Below are 17,543 nucleotides of genomic sequence, written 5' to 3'. Positions count from 1 at the left end.
AGGGAGATAGACTGCTCTGTGCTACTACAAAAGCAGAATTAGCCAAGACTGTTAGAAAGTTTTGAAATTTGGGCAGCGCCTGTGGCTCAGTGAGTAGGGTGCTGGCCCCATATACCAAGGGTGGCGGGCGCCTGTAGTCCCAGCTACTCGGGAGGCTAAGGTAAGAGAATCGCCTAAGCCCAAGAGCTGGAGGTTGCTGTGAGCTGTGATGCCATAGCACTCTACTGAGGACAACAAAGTGAGACTGTGTCTCTAAAAAAGAAAATAGTTTGAGGTAGTTATGAGCTAGGCTGATAACATAACACTCTAATCTGGGTGATAGGGAGAGACTCTCAAAAACAACAATTTTTTACTACATACATAATTTCATACCCACACACATATATTTGAAATACAGGGAAATGTATTATTATTATTTTTTTTTTTTTGAGACAGAGCCTCAAGTTGTTGCCCTGGATAGAGTGCTGTGGCATCACAGCTCACAGCAACCTCAAACTCCTGGGCTTAAGCAATTCTCTTACCTCAGCCTCCCAAGTAGCTGGGACTGCAGGCACCTGCCACAACGCCTGGCTACTTTTTAATTTTTTTTTTTCGGTTGTAGTTGTTGTTGTTTGGCAGGCCCCAACTGGATTCGAAACCGCCAGCTCTGGTGTATGTGGCTGGCACCTTAGCCACTTGAGCTACAGGCGCTGAGCCTATTTTATTTTATTTTTTTGAGACAGAGTTTCAAGCTATTGCCCCGGGTAGAGTGCTGTGGCGTCATAGCTCACAGCAACCTCAAACTCTTGGGCTCAAGCTATTCTCTTGCCTCAGTTTCCCAAGTAGATGAGACTATAGGTGCCCACCACCACCAACCGGCTATTTTTTGGTTGTAGTTGCCATTATTATTTATTTATTTATTTATTTTTATTTATTTATTTATTTTTTTTGAGACAGAGCCTCAAGCTGTCACCCTGGGTAGAGTGCTGTGGTATCACAGCCCACAGCAACCTCCAACTCCTGGGCTCAAGCAATTCTCCTGCCTCAATCTCCCAAGTAGCTGGGACCACAGGTGCCCACCACAACGCCCGGCTATTTTTTGGTTGTAGTTGTTGTTTGGTAGGCCTGGGCTGGGCTCAAACCCACCAGCTCTGCTGTATGTGGCTGGTGCCCCAGCCGCCTGAGCTACAGGCGCTGAGCCTGTAGTTGTCATTATTGTTTGCCAGGCCTGAACTGGATTCGAACCTGCCAGCTCCAGTGTATATGGCTGGCGCCCTCGTCGCTGAACTATAGGCCCCAAGTCAAATACACGGAAATGTATATGAAGAGGAGCACAAATCCTCCAGACACCTAGGCTAATATATTTCTTGGTCTGGTTAACAATTAAATTCTACCCTTCTAGCTCGGCGCCTGTGGCTCAAGCAACTAAGGCACCAGCCACACACATAGACCTAAGCTGGCAGGTTCGAATCCAGCCCAGCCTTCCAAACAACAATGATGGCTGCAACCGAAAAATAGCTGGGTGTTGTGGGCGCCTGTAGTCCCAGCTACTTGGGAGGCTGAGGCAAGAGAATCACTTGAGCCCAGGAGTTAGAGGTTGCTGTGAGTTGTGATGCCATAGCACTCTACCCAGGGCGACAGCTTGAGGCGCTGTCTCAAAAAAAAACAACTAATGGGCCAAGTACTGTCATAATAAGAGATAACAAGCTAAGTGCTGTGACAAATTGTTTTACTTATCCATTAGTTGCTAGATCTGCATTAGGTTACCTTATTATCTGACTGCTCTTTATGTTACCTTATGACTAAACCAGTAAATGGCAAGGTTCCCTTCTGTAAAAGGGGTAATAGTATTCCTGCGCTTGCTTTTAGCTTCTTTTGTGAACTTTTTTTTTTGCTTCTAATTGCTTTCAGGCCACTTGTTTGACCATTTGCCAACTTTCAGACTAGAAAAATCCCAACTTCAGACCCCTCAATGCTCTCTCACTTAGTCTGCTTTAGCCTTTGCTGAGACCAGCCCCGTGGTTAATAAAAGACTTCTTTTTGAAATTCTGATTTGAGTCGGGGGTCTTTATCTCGCCTCATAACATTTTTTGTTTGTTTTTATTAAGTCATAACTTTGTGGGTGGCACCTGTGGCTCAAGGAGTAGGGCGCTGGCCCCATATACTGGAGATGGTGGGTTCAAACCCAGCCCCAGCCAAAAAAAAAAAAAAAAAACTGCAAAAAAAAATCATAACTTTGTACATTGATGCATTTATGGGGTTCGATGTACTGATTTGGTATACAATGTGAAATGCTTACATTGAACTGAGTAACACATCCATCACAATTATACTCTTTTCTTTTTTTTTTTTTTTTTGTAGAGACAGAGTTTCACTTTGGCCCTCGGTAGAGTGCGGTGGCCTCACACAGCTCACAGCAACCTCCAACTCCTGGCCTTAAGCGATTCTCTTGCCTCAGCCTCCCGAGTAGCTGGGACTACAGGCGCCTGCCACAACGCCCAGCTATTTTTTGGTTGCAGTTTGGCCGGGGCGGGGTTTGAACCTGTCACCCTCGGTATATGGGGCCGGCGCCCTACCAACTGAGCCATAGGCACCGCCCTATACTCTTTTCTTAATAGTTTTGAAATGTATCATTGCATCATGCACGTTAGGTGAGGCTATCTCCCATATTTTATTTTGAGATAGTCTTACTTTGTCCCCTTGGTAGAGTGCTGTGATGTCCTTTGTCACAACAACCTCAAAGTCTTGGGCTCAGGTGATTCTCTTGCCTCAGCCTCCCAAGTAGCTGGGACTACAGGTACCCGGACGCAGCCTGCCAGGCAAACAGCTGCATTTCTTCCACAAGGGAGTGGCAGCGACAGTCCCAAAGCCCTGCAGAGGAACCAGAGCACACGCAGGGCCCTTCCCCGCAGGCCTCCTTCAGCAGCCATACCCAGGGCCTCTTTCTACCACCTCACAGCCTGCGGCAGGGCAGAGGGCGAGTCCCAGGCAGAGGGAGGGACAGCCTGTGCTGCTCCACACCCAGGAATGACATTCTCTTCTCTGCCTCTGCACTGTCCCTCCTGCAGCGGCTCTCTGCCCCGCCCCAGGGATTTTCCCTGCCTAGTGATAAGGAAATCTTTTTTTTTTTTTTTTTTTTTTTTGTAATTTTTGGCCTGGGCTGGGTTTGAACCCACCACCTCCAGCATATGGGACCTGCGCCCTACTCCTTGAGCCACAGGCACCGCCCGTGATAAGGAAATCTTATTCATCCCAGTCACTCTTTGACCTTATTAAAGGAGGGAGACTATGGAGAGTTACTTTAACTCTGGAAGTGCCGGCCCAAGTGCCCACCCAGCAGGATGGGCTACACCCTCCCCCATAGGCCACCACAGGCGCCTCCCCACAAGCACAAGACTATGAGGAAGATTCTTTTTAAACTTGTCAATGGAGGCTCCATGTCTGTAGCTCAAGTGGCTAGAGCGCCAGCCACATTGAATCCAGCCGGGACCTGCCAAACAACAATGACAACTACAACCAAGAAATAGTCGGGCGTTGTGGTGGGCGCTCAGCTACTTGGGAGACTGAGGCCAGAGAATCGCTTAAGCCCAGGAGTTTGAGGTTGCTGTGAGCTGTGATGCCAGAGTGCCACAGCTTGAGACTCTGTCTCAAAAACAAACAAAAAACTGTCAATGGAAAAGAAGCTACACACTGTAGAATAATTTGAAGAGGTTTATTCTGAGCCAAACTTGAAGACCATGACATGGCCCCAGAGCTGTGCTCAGAAGCCTTAAACAGGTGGAGTAAAAATGGTAGGGTTATCAAAGAATTTGGTGTTATACATTTCAGGGAAACAGGAATTACAGATAAAGTCGTAAATCAATACGTGGAAAAAAATAATGTTGGTTTGGCCAGAAAAGGCATGCCATTTCAAAGCAGGGGCCCCCAGTTATAGATGAGTTTAGGGATTCTTTAGCTGACAACTGGATGGAAGAGTTGGTCCAAAAGGTTTAAGTCAAAGGAATGCTTAGTTAAAATAGATGGGAGTAGGGTCTGTTAATCAGACCAGCCTCCAGCCACACACCCAGACCTGTGTGACTTTCTGTATATACTGAGGACCGCAGGTGTGTCTTGCAGAGCCTTGGGCCTGGTGATGAGTTATAACTGATGTCTCCAAGAAGGGAATGGGCACAATGAGGCATGTCCTGTCTCCTTTTCAAAGCCAGCAACTCAGTTTCAGGGATCCCCTTGGCCAAGAGGGGATCCATTCAGTCAGCACTGGTGATGAGAGGAGGGCTTTAAGATTTTATTTTGGGGCTGTGCCTGTGGCTCAAAGGAGTAGGGTGCCGTTCCCATATACCGGAGGTGGCAGGTTCAAACCCAGCCCCAGCCAAAAAAAAAAGGGCTCGGCACCTGTGGCTTATTGAGTAGGGCGCCGGTCCCATATACTGGAGGTGGCAGGTTCAAACCTGGCCCCTGTCAAAAACTGCAAAAAAAAAAAAAAAAAAAAGGTTTTTATTTTAGTTCACAAAACAAAAACCCACGTTATAAAAAAATGTTAAGGCTTTTTAAAGTGTCAGACTGTGAGTAGGTACCCAAGTTTTACCTCAGATTTACTGCTAGAGAACCAGCAGATGTGAAGGTTGGCCTAGGAAGTTCCCTTCCAGCCAGTTTTCTTTTTCTTCCTTTCTTTTTTTTTTTTTGGAGACACAGCCTCAAGCTGTCACCCTGGGTAGAGTGCCATGCAGCGGCTTTACAGCTCACAGCAACCTCCAACTCCTGGGCTCAAGAGATTCTCCTGCCTCAGCCTCCCAAGTAGCTGGGACTACAGGCGCCTGCCACAACGCCCGGCTATTTTTTGGTTGCAGCCGTCATTGTTGTTCAGTGGGCCCGGGCTGGATTCGAACCTGCCAGCTCAGGTGTATGTGGCTGGTGCCTTAGCTGCTTGAGCCACAGGTGCCGAGCCTTTTTCTTTTTCTTTTTCTTTTTTTTTTTTGAAACAGAGCCTCAAGCTGTCACCCTGGGTAGAGTGCTATGGCATCATAACTCACAGCAACCTTCACCTCCTGGACTCGAGCGATTCTCCTGCCTCGGCCTCCCAAGTAGCTAGGACTACAGGCGCCCACCACAACGCCCGACTGTGTTTGGGTTGTAGCCGTCATTGTTTGGCAGGCCCCAGGCTAGAGTCAAACCCACCACCTCTGTTGTATGTGGCTGGCGCCTTATCTACTTGAGCCATAGGCACCTCCCTTCCGGTTTTTAAGGAAGCCTGTCCCATTTCCATGGGGCCTAAGGCTGTGGCTAGCTATGAATTGTTAATCAGAAACAGAGCAGGGGACTCTTAGTTCTTCTGATTATATTCTGTTTTTTTTCCCCCCATGTTTGGTTTTCTTTTCTTTCCCTGGAGTTTTTGGGCTTGAACTTAAGAATTTTAGTTCAGGGTGGCGCCTGTGGCTCAAGGAGTAGGGCGCCAGTCCCATATGCCGGAGGTGGTGGGTTCAAACCTAGCCCCAGCCAAAAAAAAAAAAAAAAAAAAATAAGTAAAACAAAATAAAGCAGTTAATTTAAAAAAAAAAAAAAAAAGAATTTTAGTTCAAGTTCTTTGTGGCTTAGCTTACTGAGAGAAAGGAAGGATTCTTTCCTACAATTTCTCCTGAATATTGGGAAAAGGTTCTCATTCAAATTTGGGCATTTTTTGTGGCTATCAGTATTACAGCTTCTTCATGCTGCTATTTGGCTCAGGCCCTAACTGCGCTGTGCTCTGCATGCTGTGGGTAAGACAACTTGAATTGGAAAACAGGGCAGGAAGGGACCTGGAGGCCCAGAACACAACAAGAACTGAGTTAATGAGCAACAGTCCTTGTCCCTGCTGGGCTGTGGTTTGTGTGGGAGGAAGCTGGGGAGGGCAGAGGATGGGGCAGTGTCCAGAGACCTGCCCTGCAGGCGGGTCTGGAGGAGCTGGCTGGGGCCTTCAGTCAGGAGCCCATGGTGCTGATGAGTTGCCTTTCACTCACCTGCAAGCTAAGGCATGAGCCTGGCACAGTTGTGGAAGCTGTCAGAAGGCGTTGGCCCTGGGTCAGGCCAGGCAGTTAACTTACCAAGGCAAGAACATAGCTTTTCTGTGCAGTCTACTAAGCTCTACTCCCCTCAGGGATCTAGGTGAGGGACAGATGGCCCCTGTTCACACAGTGTGCTGTGGGAGGTCAGGAACCCTGGGCATGACCTTTGCACCGAGACAGGGTGATTATTACACTTACTGCAACCCCAACTGCCCTCTGCTGCAGGGTGAGGAGCTGTCTCCATCCTGCGAGATGTCCACAAAAAAACACCCTTAAGAGTATCGTCTGGAGGCTTGGCGCCTGTGGCTCAAGTGACTAAGGCACTGGCGACATACACCTGAGCTGGCAGGTTCGTATCCAGCCCAGGCCCACCAAACAATGATGACTGCAACCAAAAAAAACAGCCGGATGTTGTGGCATGTGCTTGTAGTCCCAGCTATTTGGGAGGTGGAGGCAGAAGAATCGCTTGAGCCTAGGAATAGAGGTTGCTATGAGCTGTGATGCCACAGCACTCTAAACAGGGGGACAGCTTGAGGCTCTGTCTCAAAAAAAAAGAAAGCATCGTCTGGAACAGAGTGGGAGCCTCTGGTGGGGTCTCCCAGCTCTTCCCCCAGAATAGGGCCTATAGGGCGGCGCCTGTGGCTCAGTAAGTAGGGCGCCGGGCCCCATATGCCGAGGGTGGTGGGTTCAAACCCAGCCCCGGCCAAACTGCAACAAAAAAATACTCGGGTGTTGTGACGGGCGCCTGTAGTCCCAGCTGCTCCAGAGGCTGAGGCAAGAGAATTGCATAAGCCCAAGAGTTAGAGGTTGCTGTGAGCTGTGTGATGTCATGGCACTCTACCCGAGGGCAGTACAATGAGACACTCTCTACAAAAAAAAAAGGAAAGAATAGGGCCCATAACTGGGCAGGGCAGACAGCTGGGGATCTGAGGGTCAGAAGGTGCAGAGCTTGTGTTGGGGAGGAGATTCCATCTAGCAGATGCGGAGGGAAGTTCCTGGGACTCCCAATTGTCTGTTGTTCTGTCCCATGGGGAAGGGGGTCACAGACAGCAGGACAGTGCTTCTTACTGTTACTGCAGGAAGACAAAGCCCAATGGAGAGGAAGCGCACCCAAACACCATCTTTATAAGAGGAAGGGCTTTCACCAGCTGGGAGCTTACGGCTAGAAGAATTCCAAATGGCTGCACTCCCCGACTGAGTTGGTCTTTCCCTTTTTATCTCCAGTCAGAAAGTTCCAACCCATAGGTATCTTTTCTTTTTCTTTTTTTTTTGCAGTTTTTGGCTGGGGCCAGGTTTGAACCCACAACCTCTGGTATATGGGGCTGGCACCCTTTTCTTTTGAGCCACAGGTGCCACCCCTTCTTTTCTCTTTTTCTTTGAGAAAGAGCCTCAAGCTTTCGCCCTGGGTAGAGTGCCGCATGGCATCATAGCTCACAGCAACTTCCAACTCCGGGCTTAAGCGATTCTCTTGCCTCAGCCTCCAAAGTAGCTGGGACTACAGGTGCCCGCCACAATCGCCCGGCTATTTTTTGGTTGGAGTTGTCGTTGTTTAGTGGGAATGAGCTGGATTTGAACCCGCCATCTCTGTGTATGTGGCTGGTGCCTTAGGTGCTTGAGGTATAAGGCACCAAGCCTTTTTTTTTTTTTTTTTCTTTGAGACCCGTCTTGCTATGTTGCCCAGGCTGGAATGCAGTGGCTATTCACAGGTGCGATCCCACTACTGATCAGCATGGGAGTTTTCACCTGCTCTGTTTTCAACCTGGGCCAGTTCACCCCTCCTTAGGCAACCTGGTGGCCCCCCACTCCCAGGAGGTTACCCTATTGAAGCCAAACTTAGTGCGGACACCTGATTAGCACATTTTTTTTTTTTTTTGCGGGGGTCACATGGAGCCAGTTTATTGCAGTTAAATACCTCTCTAATTTTTTGTGTCCATTTTTCCATAAAGAAAGTTAAAACACACACGCACCCCCAAAGGGGAGCAGGGATCCAGAAACAAGAGGTGGGGTGGGATGTGGCCTCCCTGCAGGAGGGATGATCCCCCACAAGCTCCCCCGTGTCTCAGCAGCTCTAGAGATGCAGGAGGCAGCGGATATGGCAGGGCCTGTCCTCTCGCCTCCAGGTGAGAGCACTAGAAGCACTGGGGCTTAGTGAGGGCAGAAGGGAGACAGACAGACAGATGGGGAGGCATAGCACACTACAGCCCAGAACTCCTGGACTCAAGTGATCCTCCTGCCTCAGCCTCCCGAGTAGCTGGGACTACAGGCACACCACCGCATTCGGCCCATAGGTACCTTGCTCATTGGCCAGTTTGAATCAAAAGGGAGATGCTATTCCAGCCCCTACAGAACTATAGGATTTCACAGAAGTGGAAATTTCCAAGTTTCAGGAAGTTAAGTATACAAATTCCCAAGAGCTGAGTCACCATGGAGAGGACCCTGCAGGTGCATCCTTGTAGTCTCCTTGAGAAGACCTGTTCTCCTGGACCTTACCCTTCTCGGGTATCCTCTCTCACAGAGGAAATGATCTGACTTTTCATCTCTTTGAAACTTCCCTCTTTTTGGAAAGTGAAATCTGCATCCCTACTTGGGTGGTGGTCTGTAAGGAGCAGGGAGTGTTGTTTGTTCTTTGCCCTTCGGGACATAGGCTGGAGGCCAGAGCCTGCTGGTGCACATGTTGGACCATCAGAATCATCAAGGCCAGATGCAGTGCTTCAAGCCTGTAGTCTCAGCCCTTTGGGAGGCCAGGACTGGAGAATCACTTGAGCTCAGAAATTTAAGACCAACCTGATCCAGAATGAGACCCACGCTGTCTCTACTAAAAACAGAAAAACTAGCTGGGCATTGTGGCGGGTGCCTGTCGTCCCAGCAACCAGGAGGCTGAGACAGGTGGATTGCTTGAGCCCAGGAGTTTGAGACCAGCCTAGGCAACATGGTTCCTGCCTGTAATTCCAGCACTCTGGGAGGCCGAGGTAGGGGAATCACCTTGCACTCCATAGAGTGCAGTGGTGTCAGAACTCAGCAATTTGAAACTTAGCCAAATCCAAGAAGTCTGGGATTCCTCCATGTCATTTAAAGAAAAATAAAAATCCCAGGACACCTCCCCTCCTATGTAAACCATGCAACATGTCCTGCCAAATCAACAGCTATTAAAATATCCAGAAAGATAAAAGGCCTTAAAGCGTCTGCAAAGCACTGCTTCACAGATCATTCCTATGGAACCATTCTTTGTTTTTTGTTTGTTTTTGTTTTTAAACAGAATCTCACTTTGTTACTTCTGGTAGAGTCATAGCTCACAGCAACCTCAGATTCTTGGGCTTAAGTGATTCTCTTCCCTCAGCCTCCCAAGTACAGGTTTCTGCCACAACGCCTGGCTATTTTTAGAGACAAGGGTCTCGCTTTTGCTCAACCTGGTCTCAAACTTGTGAGCTCAGGAGATCTGCCCGCCTTGGCCTCCCAAGTGCTGGGACTACAGGCATGAGCCACCACTCCCCGGGCCTCCTGATGCTTCCTTCACTCCCTTTTCCTCTCCAAACAGTCACCTTATCTCAAATCAAATGTAGATGTCCTGGGCCTTGCCAGGAATGTAGCCATTTATCTCACTTTCTACCTCCTCTTCTTTATTTCTGTTTCTCCCTTTAAATACTGAAGTCCCGGGGCGGCACCTGTGGCTCAGTGAGTAGGGTGCCGGCCCCATATACCGAGGGTGGCGGGTTCAAACCCAGCCCCGGCCAAACTGCAACAAAAAAAATAGCTGGGCGTTGTGGCAGGTGCCTGTAGTCCCAGCTGCTTGGGAGGCTGAGGCAAGAGAATCACGTAAGCCCAAGAGCTGGAGGTTGCTGTGAGCCGTGTGACGCCACGGCACTCTACCAAGGGCAGTAAATTGAGACTCTGTCTCTACAAAAAAAAAAAAATAATAATAATAAAATACTGAAGTCCCCAAATCCCTCTCCAAAAAATAATCACAGATGGGTCTGTGACTTCGTGTTTTTCCTGGCCATGTCCTCAACCTTTTGCTTGACAACCCTGCACTAGCTGAGGTCCCCACTATGTCGCCCTTGGTAGAGTGTTGTGACGTCACAGCTCACAGCAACCTCAAACTCTTAGGCTTAAGTGATTCTCTTGCCTCAGCCTCCCAAGTAGCTGGGACTATAGGTGCCCCCCACAATGCCCAGGTACTTTTTGTTATTGTTGTTGTCATTGTTGTTTAGCAGGCCTGGGCTGGGTTCTAATCCGCCAGCCCCAGTGTATGTGTCCAGAGCCCTAACCCCTGAACACGAGCCTTTGCTAAGGTCTTTGCCTAGTGCTTACTTTGGGTGGTCATATTGGGGACCACAAAGGGACACATCAGGGTAGAGCCCTTTGACTTGCTTTGTCTCTGCTTTTGAAGGAAAGTACTACCAAATCCAAAAAGGGGGGGGGGACCAGATATGTAGCAGCACCCCTCGCCCCCTACCATAAGAATGTGACCTTTTGTAACTGTCCTAGGAAATAGCCCCGAGCTGAAGCAGATAACCGGTAACTGGTTCTGAAAGAAAAAAGCTAAGCAAATGTTTAACTGCTGATCTTGTCTTAAGACAGATGAGTAATGAACCAGAGTTCTTCTTATCTGGAAAAGCCCCTATGTCTGCTACCCCTCCCTAAAGCCCCTGCTATGTCTGCTGCCCCTCCCTACTTTATGGTTTTTGCCTGTATAAACTTGTAAAACCTGCTGTTCAGGGCTTGACTCCTCGGCTCCTAGAAGAGTTGTGAGTCAAGCCCCAGCATGCTGGAATAAAATCCTCTTGCTATTTGCATCAAGCGCCGTCTCTTGCCGTTGATTGGGATCGTCAGAGCTCAGGGCAGAGTGGGGGGGTCCTGCCCCAAGTCTTTCACTTTTGGCACTAAGATCCAGGCTGGAGATTTACTCTAACTAAGCATGTGGTTTACTAAGGCTAAACAGGAGCTGTCTCCCAAGGCTCCTAGATCTCCCCAAATTTTTGGTTGGAGACCCGAGGTCTGTCCTAAAAGAGGCTAGTGCTTCTGATAAGGAAGGCAAGTTTCCTGTTGTTTTGATAATGGTCTTCAGTTTGGGCCCCATCTCCAGGTAGGGAGCTGGTTTTGCTTTGGAACTTGATAGTAGTTAGAATGAAAGACACCATTAAAAATCCTATTCTTCAATGGCCAGATGATGTTAAGATGGATTTTTTTTTTCGAGACAGAGTCTTACTTTGTTGCCCTCGGTAGAGTGCTGTGGCATCACAGCTCACAGCAACCTCCAGCTCTTGGGCTTAAGTGATTCTTTTTTGGGGGGTTGGGGGGGTGGGGCTGGGTTTGAACCCGCCACCTCCGGCATATGGGGCTGGCACCCTACCCCTTTCAGCCACAGGTGCTGCCCGAGCTTAAGTGATTCTTGAGAGGTATATTTGAAACAGCCTGGTCTTGATTTGTATAGTGGTGAGCAAATAACAACAACAAAAAAAATAGCCTGGTGTTACATGAAGTTCTTTGATCGGTGTCACAGAGACAAGCCCAGCAGTCAGAATGTTTCAAAGGATCGGAGGGCCACCGCTCTCTCAGGCATGTAGCAGCCTCACTTTATTTTCTACTCACTTACATACTCTTAACAATTTAACATTCTGCACATACATCACCAACTCATGCCTAAACCAGCTGGCATCACCTAGCCCAGATGGTTCTAAAGATTACAATTCAAAGAAATCATAAATCTAAGCTAACTATAGCCACAAAGAACAAAGCATTCATCTAAAAAACAAATGTAACATTTAACTTAGCTTTACATTAACCTTAACTTGATTTTCCACTCCTCAGGTCCCTTCTAGGAAATTCCAGACCAAAGCAGGCCCTGTTTGCATTGCCTGCTTCCTATAAGACTAGTTTGCTAATTACTTTGGAGGGTCTTCAAAGGAATATCCCTTCCTGTAGACTGTAAGACAGCTTCCCACCAAGTATAAAGTTATGACAGCCTAAGTTTAAATATGGTTACATTAACCTACAGTCTGGTGTCCCTTAAGGAAAACAGAAAAATTCTACAGATGCCTTTCTTCTGGGAGAAACTTCTGTTTTGCCTCCTAGAACCCCAAGAGTTATATGTAGAGAAGTCCTCACAGATCTAAAACTTTTATCTTTTGTATTGTGTTGCTTGATCTCTTTGGCTTTGGGGGGTGGGGGGTACCAGAAACTACTTTGCATTTTGTCCTCCTTAGCAACCACTTGTCACCCTGTACTCCTGAGTTCCCTCTCCTTTCTGAAAGGTGTGTATAAAACATCTGAACTTCACTGGAAAATTGGACTATTACTCTGATTTCTCCCTGTGCATAAATGCTTTCTCTTATTAATCTGTCTTAATTGCAAGTTGATCTTTAAGTGATCTTTTGGAGGAAAGGGCAAGTTTCCCCTCATCCCTATACTGATAATTGAAATCACTAGAGATATAAGAGAAATAACTCTATATGTAAAGTATACAAAAAAAAATAAGGTATATTGTTGGTTAACAAAAGATCAGGTATGAAGTATGATGGTATGTTTTTTGTTAAAATAAATGATTTGGTTAGAGAATTTATGAAGATCAGTCCCAATATAAGGATTGCCAGGATGCAAAGTAATGGGGTGACCAAAGGAATTACTACAGACATCCTCAAGGCCTAGCGATCTCTCAACTGGAGGTTGGAGACAGACTTCAGGATGGCACTGCTGCTGTCCCAACCTGTTCCGTCCTGTGACACAGACACAGCTGCCCCTTCTGCTGCAACTGGAAGATCGGGGCCTCAGGCCGTTCTGTAAGGCAACCCTTGATCTCCCAGCAGGCCAGGGAATCTGTCTACTTGGGCCAGGGTGGTGCCCCCGGTGGCTATTAAGCAGCAGCTGGCTGTTCCTATAAAGGCAAAAAGCAGCCAGGTGCCGTGGCTCACACCTGTGATCCCAGCACTCAGGGAGGCCAAAGCAGGTGGATTGCCTGAGCTCACAGTTTTGAGATCAGGCTGAGCAAGAGTGAGATCCCGTCTCTACTAAAAATAGAAAAACTGAGGCAAGAGAATCGCTTGAGCCTGAGTTGGAGGTTGCTGTGAGGTATGATGCCATGGCACTCTACTCAGGGCAATAGCTTGAGACTCAGTCTCAAATAAATAAATAAATAAATAAAGGCTCAGCACCCGTAGCACAGTGGTTGTGGCACTGGCCACATGCACTGAGGCTGGTGGGTTTGAACCCAGTCCAAGCCAGCTAAACAACAATGACAACTCCAACCAAAAATAGCTGGGTGTTGTGGTGGGCGACTGTAGTCCCAGCTAGTTGGGAGGCTGAGGCAAGAGAATTGTTTAAGCCCAAGAGTTTGAGGTTGCTGTGAACTATGTTGCCATGGCACTCTACCAAGGGCAACATAGTGAGACTCTGTCTCAAAAAAAGGGAGCGGGGCCAAAAAGCGGGCTAGGGGATGTGCCCGTGTGTGTGGGTAGCCCCAGCTGTCCAATGGGAAGGGCCAGGCAGCTGGATCCTGGGCAGTTTAGATGTCTGGATGCACAAGGCACAGCATCTGTGCACCCAGGGCCACACCCCGCACATCCTCGCTCTGGAGGAAGTTGGGTAAACTCGACGTTGGCTGGTAGGACAGGGGCTGATTCACCATGGCATGACGATCTTGTCTCTGGAATTTCGTGCCATGTATTCAGCTCTCCGGGCTGCTAAATCAGGGGTCCTCAAACTACAGCCCACGGGCCACATGCAGCGGTGTGAATTGTATTTGTTCCCATTTTGTTTTTTACTTCAAAATAAGATATGTGCAGTGTGCATAAGAATTTGTTGGGCGGTGCCTGTGGCTCAAGGAGTAGGGCGCCGGTCCCATATGCCGGAGGTGGCGGGTTCAAACCTAGCCCCAGCCAAAAAAAAAAAAAAAAATTAGAATTAAGAATTTGTTCATATTTTTTGTTTTTTTTTTTACTATAGTCCGGCCCTCCAATGATCTGAGGGACAGTGAATTGGCCCCCTGTTTAAAAAGTTTGAGGACATAGCCAGGCGTTGTGGCGGGCGCCTGTAGTCCCAGCTACTCGGGAGGCTGAGGCAAGAGAATCCCTTAAGCCCAGGAGTTGGAGATTGCTGTGAGCTGTGTGAGGCCACGGCACTCTACCGAGGGCCATAAAGTGAGACTCTGTCTCTACAAAAAAAAAAAAAAAAAGTTTGAGGACGTCCGTGCTAAACGCTCCAAGTAGAAAGTGGATCAAGGGGTGAGGAAGTGAAGAACTGGTCTTTCTAGGCTAACAGCTGCCCCTGGCTGATGCCTGATGCTGTCTCACTGTGCCCAGAGTGGGGCCACTTGTTTCTTTAGTCCACCAGGGGACTGGTCTCCTGTGGTCAACGTCCTCAGCTGTCCCGACCCGCGGGACAGCAATGGGGGGGGGGGCGCAGGAACCACCTAAAGGAGAAAAACAAACAAGGGGCGGGAGAAAGGGAGACAAGACAGTTTTCTGATCAAGTCTCAAATTTTATTGAAAAAACTTGTACCTTATAAGCATTACGGGGAAGGTGGGTGGGTCTTGTTGGGAGGTTCAGAGGAGTTTTTAACTGGGGATTGGCTAGAGTAAGAAAGATGGGGCATAAGGTGATTGGTTGGCTAGTTGCCAGGTAAAGTTACCGGGAAAAGGTAAAACTGTTTTTTACTTAAAAAGGAAGTAAGGCCGAGCTGTACCTTATATGGCTTCCGACACTCAGCAAAACTGGGTTGTGAGGAAAGGAAGGACTGATTGGTCCAAACATGTCCTTTCCAATTCAGGGAAGAGAGGTTGTGCATAACCCCTCAAATCTGAGAACCTCTTGGGTTTATTTTGTTTGTGTGTGTGTGTTTTCTAAGGCAGCACGAGGACAAGGGTGTCACCAGTATTAGCACCTGGTGGTCTGTATCAGCACTGGCCCCAGCACCAGCAGTTGGCGGCCACAGTAAGGAGGCACTTCCTGAAATGGAGCAAAAAACCAGCTTACAGGTGGAGGAGAAAGGTCCAGACCCAGTAAAGCCATGGCTCCAAGTGCAGTGGCCTCTGAAAGCTGACCACCCAAGGCACTACAACAAGCTGATCAAGATTCAGAGGTGGTCACCACCAAGGCTCTGCTGCACTCACTGTGCCCCACATGGGAGCAACCTGGCAACAAAGACTGCGGGGGAGACATGGATTAGCCCAGCATGGGCAGGAAGCAGCATCCCATCAAATCAGGAAGAAAAGCACATTATTAAAGCCAGTGCTGGCTGGGCGGTGCCTGTGGCTCAGTGAGTAGGGCGCAGGTCCCATATAGTGAGGGTGGAGGGTTCGAACCTGGCCCCAGACAAACTGCAACAAAAAATAGCCGGGCGTTGTGGCAGGCGCCTGTAGTCCCAGCTACTCGGGAGGCTGAGGCAAGAAAACGGCTAAGCCCGAGAGCTGGAGGTTGCTATGAGCTGTAATGCCATGGCACTCTATCAAGGGTGACAAAGTGAGACTGTGTCTCTAAAAAACAAACAGGGTGGCGCCTGTGGCTCAACAGAGTAAGGCGCTGGCCCCATATGCTGGAGGTGGCGGGTTCAAACCCAGCCCTGGCCAAAAACTGCAAAAAAACAAACAAACAAACAAAAAACAGTGCTGGCTAGCACCTATATCTCAGCGGCTAGCGTGCCAGCCACATACACCAGAGCTGGCAGGTTTGAATCCAGCCCTGGCCTGGCAAACAACAATGACAACAACAAATAGCTGTGTTTTATGGTGGGCACCTGTAGTCCCAGGTACTTGGGAGGCAGAGGCAAGAGAATCGCCTAAGCCCAAGAGTTTGAGATTGCTGAGAGTTATGACACCACAGCACTCTACCGAGGGCGACACAGCCCACCAGAATCCTCAGGCCAGCAGTGGAGTTTCCCACTCCCTGTGGCCAACATAAAAGCTGTCTCAAATTGTGCTCAGTGCAGATGCTGTCTTTAGCTCTGCCCAAGTGGGTTTCTTTTGTTTTCATTGAACCTGGCATAAACCTCTCCATTTTCTGGTCTTGTCTCTGTGTACTCCCCAATGACCTTTCGAGAATTAAGGTGGGAGGGCGGTGCCTGTGGCTCAGTCGGTAAGGCGCTGGCTCCATATACCGAGGGTGGCGGGTTCAAACCCAGCCCCGGCTGAACTGCAACCAAAAAAATATCTGGGCGTTGTGGCGGGCGCCTATAGTCCCAGCTACTCAGGAAGCTGAGGCAAGAGAATCGCTTAAGCCCAGGAGTTGGAGGTTGCTGTGAGCTGTGTGATGCCATGGCACTCTACCGAGGGCCATAAAGTGAAACTCTGTCTCTACAGGAAAAAAAAAAAAAAAAAAGAGGGGGCGGCGCCTGTGGCTCAGTGAGTAGGGCGCTGACCCCATACGCTGAGGGTAGCAGGTTCAAACCCAGCCCCAGCCAAACTGCAACAAAAAAATAGCCAGGCATTGCGGAGGGCGCCTGTAGTCCCACCTGCTCTGGAGGCTGAGGCAAGAGAATCGCGTAAGCCCAATAGTTAGAGGTTGCTGTGAGCCGTGTGACGCCATGGCACTCTACCAAGGGCGGTACAGTGAGACTCTATCTCTACAAAAAAAATAAAAAAAATAATAAGAATTAAGGTGGGTCCAGCCTGAGCAAGAGCAAGACCCCGTCTCCACTAAAAATAGAAAAATGGAGGCAAGAGGATTGCTTGAGCCCAAGGGTTGGGGGTTGCTGTCAGCTATGATGTGACAACACTCTATCCGGGTGACAGTTTGAGAGTCTGTCTCAAAAAATAAATAAATAAATAAAAATAAGAGGCTCTGCGCCTGTGCCTCAAGCGGCTAAGGCGCCAGCCACATACATCCGAGCTGGCGGATTTGAATCCAGCCCAGGCCCACCAAACAACAATGACGGCTGCAACCAAAAAATAGACAGGCATTGTGGTGGGTGCCTGTAGTCCCAGCTACTTAGGAGGAGGAGACAGGAGAATCGCTTGAGCCCAGGAGTTGGAGATTGCTGTGAGCTGTGATGCCATAGCACTCTACCCAGGGCGACGGCTTGAGGCTCTGTCTCAAAAAAAAAAAAGGGAATTAACATTTATACAGAAATATCTGAAAGCCCCATATGTCCCCCATAAGTATAAGAAACCAAAAATTGTTCACTTAAAGAGAGAGAATCAACAAAGCTGCACAAGCTGCATAAACACCAAACCAGAACAAACCCATTCCCTGCAGGAGAGTTAAACCTGACTGCTGAGATGGAAGAGCTTCAACAGGGGCCACGGGGTAATTGGCCTCCGCCATCATACCCACAAAGGCAGTGTTCAAAGGATTTTTATCTTTGTTTTAGATCAGATATTCATTCAATTTTATCAAGAGAATTTTAAAAGCTAGTCACAAGATTATATGTCTTTTTCTTTTCTTTGGCTGGGGCTGGGTTTGAACCTACCACCTCCGGCATATGGGGCCGGTGCCCGACTCCTTTGAGCCACAGGTGCCTTTTGATTATATGTCTTTTTTAAAATTCTAATTTCTCTATTAATGCAAATAAAGCAATTGTTTTGAATAAGGGGTCTC

General features: G+C 48.4%; 1 long non-coding RNA gene across 1 annotated transcript; it reads left to right on the top strand.

Moving 5' to 3' along the window:
* Positions 1 to 6,110: 6,110 nt before the first annotated feature.
* LOC128565805 (uncharacterized) lies at positions 6,111 to 16,001 on the top strand. The gene is made up of 2 exons (XR_008374339.1): positions 6,111 to 6,366; positions 14,861 to 16,001. It is a non-coding gene; the product is annotated as an uncharacterized LOC128565805 (long non-coding RNA).
* Positions 16,002 to 17,543: the final 1,542 nt, after the last annotated feature.

The sequence above is a fragment of the Nycticebus coucang genome, chromosome 14 (assembly GCF_027406575.1).
Source record: "Nycticebus coucang isolate mNycCou1 chromosome 14, mNycCou1.pri, whole genome shotgun sequence".
NCBI classification, from domain to species: domain Eukaryota; kingdom Metazoa; phylum Chordata; class Mammalia; order Primates; family Lorisidae; genus Nycticebus; species Nycticebus coucang.
Note: the sequence above shows the minus strand (reverse complement) of the source record. Positions and strands in the feature narration are given on the sequence as shown.